This window comes from Chenopodium album, chromosome 3, assembly GCF_948465745.1.
Source record: "Chenopodium album chromosome 3, dcCheAlbu1.1, whole genome shotgun sequence".
Taxonomy (NCBI): Eukaryota; Viridiplantae; Streptophyta; class Magnoliopsida; order Caryophyllales; family Amaranthaceae; genus Chenopodium; species Chenopodium album.
In genome coordinates this window covers 25,859,771-25,867,219 of record NC_137836.1, presented here as the reverse complement: position 1 = coordinate 25,867,219, position 7,449 = coordinate 25,859,771, and the positions used below count along the sequence as shown (strand labels likewise).

General features: G+C 42.3%; 1 non-coding gene across 1 annotated transcript; it reads left to right on the top strand.

Annotated features, from left to right (window-relative positions):
* Window positions 1-973: 973 nt before the first annotated feature.
* On the top strand, window positions 974-1,079 carry LOC145625872 (small nucleolar RNA R71). Its single transcript, XR_014110770.1, has one exon. It is a non-coding gene; the product is annotated as a small nucleolar RNA R71 (small nucleolar RNA).
* The last annotated feature ends 6,370 nt before the right edge of the window (window positions 1,080-7,449 follow it).

The window sequence follows — 7,449 nt, the reverse complement described above, 5'->3', positions numbered from 1 at the left end:
TCAGTTTCCTAACTCCTTATTTTGAGTGAACATATCATTAAACTTCTCATCATTCACAGCCATGTAGGATCCTAGCAAGTTGGCTTGTTTCTCAAAAACCTCTTCCAAGAAACTCGTAGAAGAAAATGGTTGATCATAGAAATTATCACTTGGGCCTTGAGTATTGGGAATGGATCCAAGTGGGGTACCTCTTTGAACATTAGGTTGAAAAATTCCCCTACTTTGTTTATTTCAATTACCCCTAGCTTGATTTTGGCCATGATGTTGACTAAGGTTACCATAACCTTAGTTATGATCCTCATGCCCTCGGCCATGACTTTGACCATTATAACCATGATTGTTATAGCCACCGCGAATCTCTTGGACTTCATGATTTCTACAACCACCACTTTGGTTATAATTATCATAGTTCGCCTGGTTGTGATAATGCCTATTTCCAACATTTCTTTGAACCTCAAATCTAGGTTCAAAATTATGATTATCAACATAATTCACATGCTCATTTTCAATTCCATCACATTCATCACAAGGAACATTGGGGCACATAGAAGCATCGTGATCATTCATTCCACTTAAATCACAAGGCCAACATTCTCTAATCATGCAACAATAAGAAGGAAAAGTGTTAAGGTAAGAAGGTGTACCTCTCCCCTTAATTTGGGAGGGTAGAATTGGAGCTTGCAATTGAGGACTCTCAAGCTTGGCCTTGAGGGATACAACCTCTTTCCCTAAATCCAAAATTAGAGTGGTCAAATCGTTGATGGCATTGAGTTGTTTGATCGAGCAACCCTTTCTAGTTGGCTCTTTCTCCACCACTTGCCAATTCATAAAATGTCTCACCATTTCATCTATTTCATCCACCACTTCTTCTTCCGATTTGTTCATTATCGGGCCTCCGGCTTCGGCATCTAAGCTTGCTCTTCCTTAAGAACTCAACCCACCATAGAAGATTTGTATAATTTGGTACGTAGGAATCCCATGATGTGGACACTCTCGTTAATACTCCTTTAACCTCTCCCATGCTTCATGGAGACTGTCATTAGGCCCTTGCTTAATACTTTGGATCAAAGCCCTAGATTCCGCCGTTTTCTTTTGTGGGAAAAAACGAGATAAGAAAGCCTTGGTAACTTCATCCCATGTCCTTAGGGACCTTGGTTTGACTTCCTTATCTAACCACTCTAAAGAGCTTCGAATGAGAAAGAAGGGAAACAACTTGAGCCTTATATACTCTTGAGAAACTCCGGCTACCACAATTATATTGCAATACTTCTCAAAATCTTTGAGATGATTGAGAGGATTTTCACTTATTGTACTACCGAATTGTTTCCTCTCGATCAAGGTAATCATAGCTGCTTTGATTTCAAAATCGTTATCCGGAACCAACAAAGGAACAATCCCACTCTCATACTTGTAATTTAAGCACCCGGAGTGCCCAACTCCTTCAATGTCACTCTATGAGCTTCTCCCGTGTTCACCTGCACACACAATCTCAAACAAAATTATAAGTAACACGGCTAAAAACGTAGCCTAAAGGAAAACCTTTTTGTTTTTTTGAATAAGATGGAATAAACTCAACAACAATACAAAATCACAACACCACTCCCCGGCAACGACGCCATTTTGACAAGGGGTCGGACTAGGTCGTTGAAACTAACCCTACCCTAGGCCAAACAAAATTTGTAATCTCTCAACACACCCTTATACAAGTATAGTGGTAAGTCGAGGGTCGAACCACTAAGGAATGGAGGTCAATCGTATATTGTAATAAACACTAGGGCTCAAGATCCACATATACTTGTAACGGATTCCGCTAATTGGGAAAGAGTTGACTAAGTCAAGTGATGCGAGGGAAAACCAATCATGCAACCAAAAGAGCATATCAAGCTATTTTCCTAGAGGTCTAATTAGCAATGTGAACCAATAATGCAATCTAGTGTGAATAACTAGGGTGATCACGCCTAAATCAAACACACACATGCACATAATCAATTAACTAATTTAATCACATCATCAACTCCATCAATTTCCCCAAATTAACATCAATCCATTACTCATATATTCTTTACCATTACCTTAGCAATTAAATTACTCACAATCCATAGCAATCAAGTTCAAAACAAATCTAAACAACAAATTCATCATGATCAAATTAAACAAACGAAAATCAAATCACAAATCAATCAAACTTCAATCAAACTTGAACATTCAACAAAACAATTGAAATCAAACTAAAGATCAAACTAAAGATTGAATTAAAGAAAAGGAATGCTTACAAACTTGATCAAAATCAAGGGAATTGGAGATATCTTCAATCATCAACAATCCACCATGAAATTCTCTCACTTAAATCTAGAGTTTCTCACTCTAAAAATCTCTCTAATTTGATCAAAAACTAATAATAATTCTATTCTAATCATTCTCCCTCTAAAAGTAGAAGGAAAAACTATATATAGTAAAACTAACAAGAGAAAAGTTAGTTAGATCGTCCAAAAGAAACCCCGGAATGTGCGGTCGCAACAAGGGAGAGGCGCGACCGCGAGAAAATGGGTATGGAACAGGGGAGCTCCCTCTTCTTCGTCCTAGCTCATCTTCTTGCGCTCGTCTTGGTGATGATTATGAACACTAAGGTAGGCAGTCTTGAAATGGTTCTTTTGGTGGGTTCATGCCAAAGATGATGCCCCCACCGCATGCATGCACCGATCTCATGAACTTGCTCCTTGCATTCCTTCAAACTTGAGCTCCAAATGACAAGAAAGAGGCATCCAAAATGATGAGAAATATGAGAAGAAGGCTCAGGAATCCTTGAAACACGATCATAACCTCAAAATACATGAAAACACGATTAAAATTTCTCGCTCAAGTTCAACTCGAAATTTTTCAGCATTCAGCGAGGAGTGATCAAAATTTCTCCCCTAAGTTCAGCAGGAAATTTTTCAGCATTCAGCGTGGAGAGATCAAAATGTCTCGCTCAAGTTCAGCTCAAAATTTTTTAGCATTCAGCGGGGAGTCATCAAAATTCCTAGCCTTAGTTCAGCTCGAAATTTTTCAGCATTCATCGTGGAGACATCAAAATTTCTAGCTCAAGTTTAGCTCGAAATTTTTCAGCATTCAGTAGGGAGTGATCAAAATTCCTCGCCTAAGTTTAGCTCGAAAATTTTCAGCATTCAGCGTGGAGAGATCAAAATTTCTCGCTCAAGTTCAGCTCAAAATTTTTCAGCATTTAGTGAGGAGTGATCCAAATTCCTCGCTTAAGTGCAGCTTAAAATTTTTCAGCATTCAGCGTGGAGAGATAAAAATTTCTCGCTCAAGTTCAGCTCGAAATTTTTCAGCATTCAGCGGGGAGTGATCAAAAATCCTTGACTAAGTTCAGCTTAAAATATTTAAGCAATTAGTGTTGCGAGATTAAAATTTCTCGCTCAAGTTCAGCTCGAAATTTTTCAGCATTCAGCGGGGAGTGATCAAAATTCCTTGCCTAAGTTCAGCTCAAAATTTTTCAGCATTCATCGCGGAGGGATTAAAATGTCTCGCTCAAGTTCATCTCCAAATTTTTAAGCATTCAGCGGGGAATGATAAAATTCCTCGCCTATGTTCAGCTCGAAATTTTTCAGCATTCAACGTGGAGAGATCAAAATTTCTCGCTCAAGTCTAGCTAGAAATTTTTCAACATTCAGCGGGAAGTGATAAAAATTGCTTGCCTAAGTTCAGCTGAAAATTTTTTAGCATTCAACGTGGAGAGATCAAAATTTCTCGCTCAAGTTTAGCTCAAAAATTTTTCAGCATTTAGCGGGGAGTGATCAAAATTCCTCGCCTAAGTTCAGCTCGAAATTTTTCAGCATTTAGCGTGGAGAGATCATAATTTCTCCCTCAAGTTCAGCTCGAAATTTTTCAGCATTCAGCGGGGAGTGATCAAAATTCCTTGCCTAAGTTCAGCTCAAAATTTTTTAGCATTCAGCGGGGAGTGATCAAAATTCTTCGACAAAGTTCAGCTCGTAATTTTTCAGCGTGTAGCTAAGAGTAATCGAAATTCCTTGAATTTCTCATACTTCAGCAAGAGTAAATGAAATTCCTTGCCCAAGCCCATAAATTCTCAAACTTGAGTCAGAGTAATCAAAGCTCCTTGCTTCAGCCCGTAACTTTTCGATTTTCAACAGGAGTAATAGAAATTCCTCGCTTAAGCTCGTAATTAAAGTTCTTTGCGTGAACAATGACAACTTTATCATTTGGCAACACATCTCTCTAAGTCTTAGAACCGCGGAAGAACTCCTAAGGCTTGGGGTGCTAGTTGTATGGGAATACCTCAGTCAGAAGACCTATTGAATAATTATCGATAAGGTTACAACCTCAAAAGAGCTGGCATGAGTAACCTCATACCACCACTTGGGGGGCTAGTTGTACGGGATAGCTCCTGCTGAGCTATTCCTTTGCTTCCGGCCTAACTGAAGGGGTGAAGGACAACCAAGAGAGTTGTCATGAGTCACCTCATACCATCTCTAGGGGCTAGTTGTATAGGGTAGTTTCTGCTGAACTATCTCCTGCTCTCAGCCCCTTTAGGGATGGTGCTTCTCGAGTACCATTTTGAGCCCATTAAGTCGGCTACAGGCTCCCGGTTGCCAGCCCAACTAGAGTGAGTCGGCTCCAGGCTCCCGACTGCCAGCCAACCAGGGTGAGTCGGCTCTAGGTTCCTGGCTGAAAGCCCGACTAGAGTAAGTCGGTCACGGGCTCCCTGTTGCCATCCTGACAGAGTAAGTCGGCCACATGCTGACCACTGAAAATATGGTTATCATACACTATAAATACCCCTACATATGCCACATAAAGGGGGTTAATCTCTCTCTCTCTTAAAGCATATTAAGCTTTATACTCTCCGAAAAGGCAAACACTTACTTAGCCATCGGAGGGGGGTTCCTCGAAACCACCCCCTAGGGCAGTTTTCGTTCTCTCTCTTGTAGGTCCTCTAGTGGTGCTGACGGAATTTCCTGAGGTTCAGCCCGAGGTCCCACCAGACAGCCCGAGACCCCAGTAGGCAACCCGAGACTTCAACAGTGCAGTCAGTGGTTCGGGTATTCCCATCAGAGTACACCCAAAACAATTATTATTATTATTATTATTATTATTATTTTAGTATTATAATAATAATAATAATAATAATAATAATAATAATAATAATAATAATAATAATAATGATAATAATAATAATAATAATAATAATAATAATAATAATAATAATAATAATAATAATAATAATAATAATAGAGGGTAAAGTACAACGGAAAATAGGGGAGACAAAAAAAATTTTTACACTCTCTACATCTTTCTAAGTACACTTTCTCTCTCTAAACACTCTCTAACTTAAGCTTCGGAGGGGGGTTCCTCGAACCACCCCCGAGGGCAGTTTATGTGTGCGGCCTTGTGTAGGTGGTTTACGAGACCCAACTCACCCAGCAGAACCCTTGGATCCACACCTGGAACAATTGGCGCTAGAAGGAGGGGTCAGGATCATCTAACCTGAGGTTCACCAACTGAGCTAGGGACTAGTTAACTACCACCATGGCCGGAGAAGAAACTGTACAAACACCCACGTCCAAAACTAATGAGACAAGCTAAACACCACAAAAAACACCCCCAATAACCAGCGATCCAAAGGGATCCACCGGAAACTCCAAATCGACCATCTCATAGAAATCCAACCCCATCAGATTGACATCAGCCACTGCTAAAGCAGCGGCAAAACTAGTAGATCCGGTAGGATCCAGCTCTATTTTCAAGTACGGAATGCCATTAACAGGAGCGAACAATGAACTTATTGTTTCAGCACCTGTAACCCAGAAACCGCAGCCCGTAAATATGCAATCCAATCTGAAAAACCTCTCTAAGTGCAGCAAGGAGCAGCTGGCTGCAATGACATCGGTCCTTACCAATATGGGTAAGGGGGCAAGCCCATCACCGACAACGACAGCTGCGGAGCCCACAGCAAAAAAGCTGGAAGTCTCAACTCTCACCCCCGAGTAGAAAGAGCTCATTCAGCTACGGAAAAAGGTATTGGAGCTGGAAGCTCGCAACATGAATCGAGAATGGAGCGTGGAGGAAATCACCCCCGCTCGAATCATCCCGGAGAAGCGGGTCCCTCGCAGTAGCTCACCGGCCGCTGAGCGAGGACCCATCCCGGAGAGAGACAAACGAGCGCGAATCCAGGTTATTCCAGATGATTCCCCATTTTACCGGGAGATTCTAGAAGAACCCATGGAGAAGGTGAAGATGCCGAGCTGCAAGTACAATGGAACCACAACACCCAAAAGCTACATATCAGCTTTTGAGAATTATATGGTACTCTACACCATGACAGACTCAATCTGGTGTAAGGCTTTCCCACCAACTCTAGAGGGGCTTGCAGCGGAATGGTACGGCGCCATCCCCAAATGTTCTGTATACTCGTACAACTAGCTGAAGAGAATGTTCATGGAGCATTTCATAACCTTGGTGGACAGAACCAAGATGACAACCGCGCTGATGTCCTTGGTTTAGGGAAAGGATGAGCCCCTGAGGAAGTTCATCACTAGGTTCAACAAGGAGGCAACAACCATTCCAAATATGAGCCAGGAGGTAGTGCTGTTAGAAATGCAGAGTGGCCTACTGCCAGGGTCACCATTCAGAGCATATATGAGGCGTAAAAGCCTCAAAACGCTCGCTGAAGCGCTGGGTAAAACGCATGAGTTCATCAAAGTAGACGAGACTGACAGAGCAATGCTGGGTAGGAAAGCAACAAGTGACTCAGTTAAGCGGGCAGAGGTCACCCGGGCAGAGAACACACCCAGGGTGGACCAGCTAAGCAGGGCTGAGCAAAACCGCAGGGAAGCGAACAGGGCAATGGGACTGAGAAGGTCCGATCCAAGGAGAGGGCCAAGGCATGGGAAGTTTGATAAGTATACCCCAATAACCCATTCCAAATCTCACATATTCAGCGTAAATAAGGCAAATGATAAGTGGCAGAGGCCTCCAAGGATAGTAAACAAGAGTCGTGATACTAGTAAGTGGTGTGACTTTCATAGGGACTATGGCCAAACCACTGAAGAATGCACGCACTTGAAGGACAACATAGAGGACTTAGTCAGGAGAGGATACTTGAGTCAATTTAAGCAGTGTGATGACCCTCTCAAAAGAAGGGAGGAGGATAGAGCGGGCCGAGTTGACCGCATAGGAGGTCATAGGGGCCCAGCTGGAGACAAGGATAGAGATGGCAAGCCAGAGGGCAGGGTGTACGTGATCAGCAGGGGTCCAGTACACGGGGGGACAGTTAATAGAGCGCGGGCTAACCTAAGGGCAATGATACATCAAATAAACGATAATGATAAGCGTAGATGGCCACCTCTTCCCCCGCAGCCACGAGCCACGTTTGACGAGTATGACCAGAAGGGCATAATTTAACCTCATGATGACCCGCTGGTGGTGACA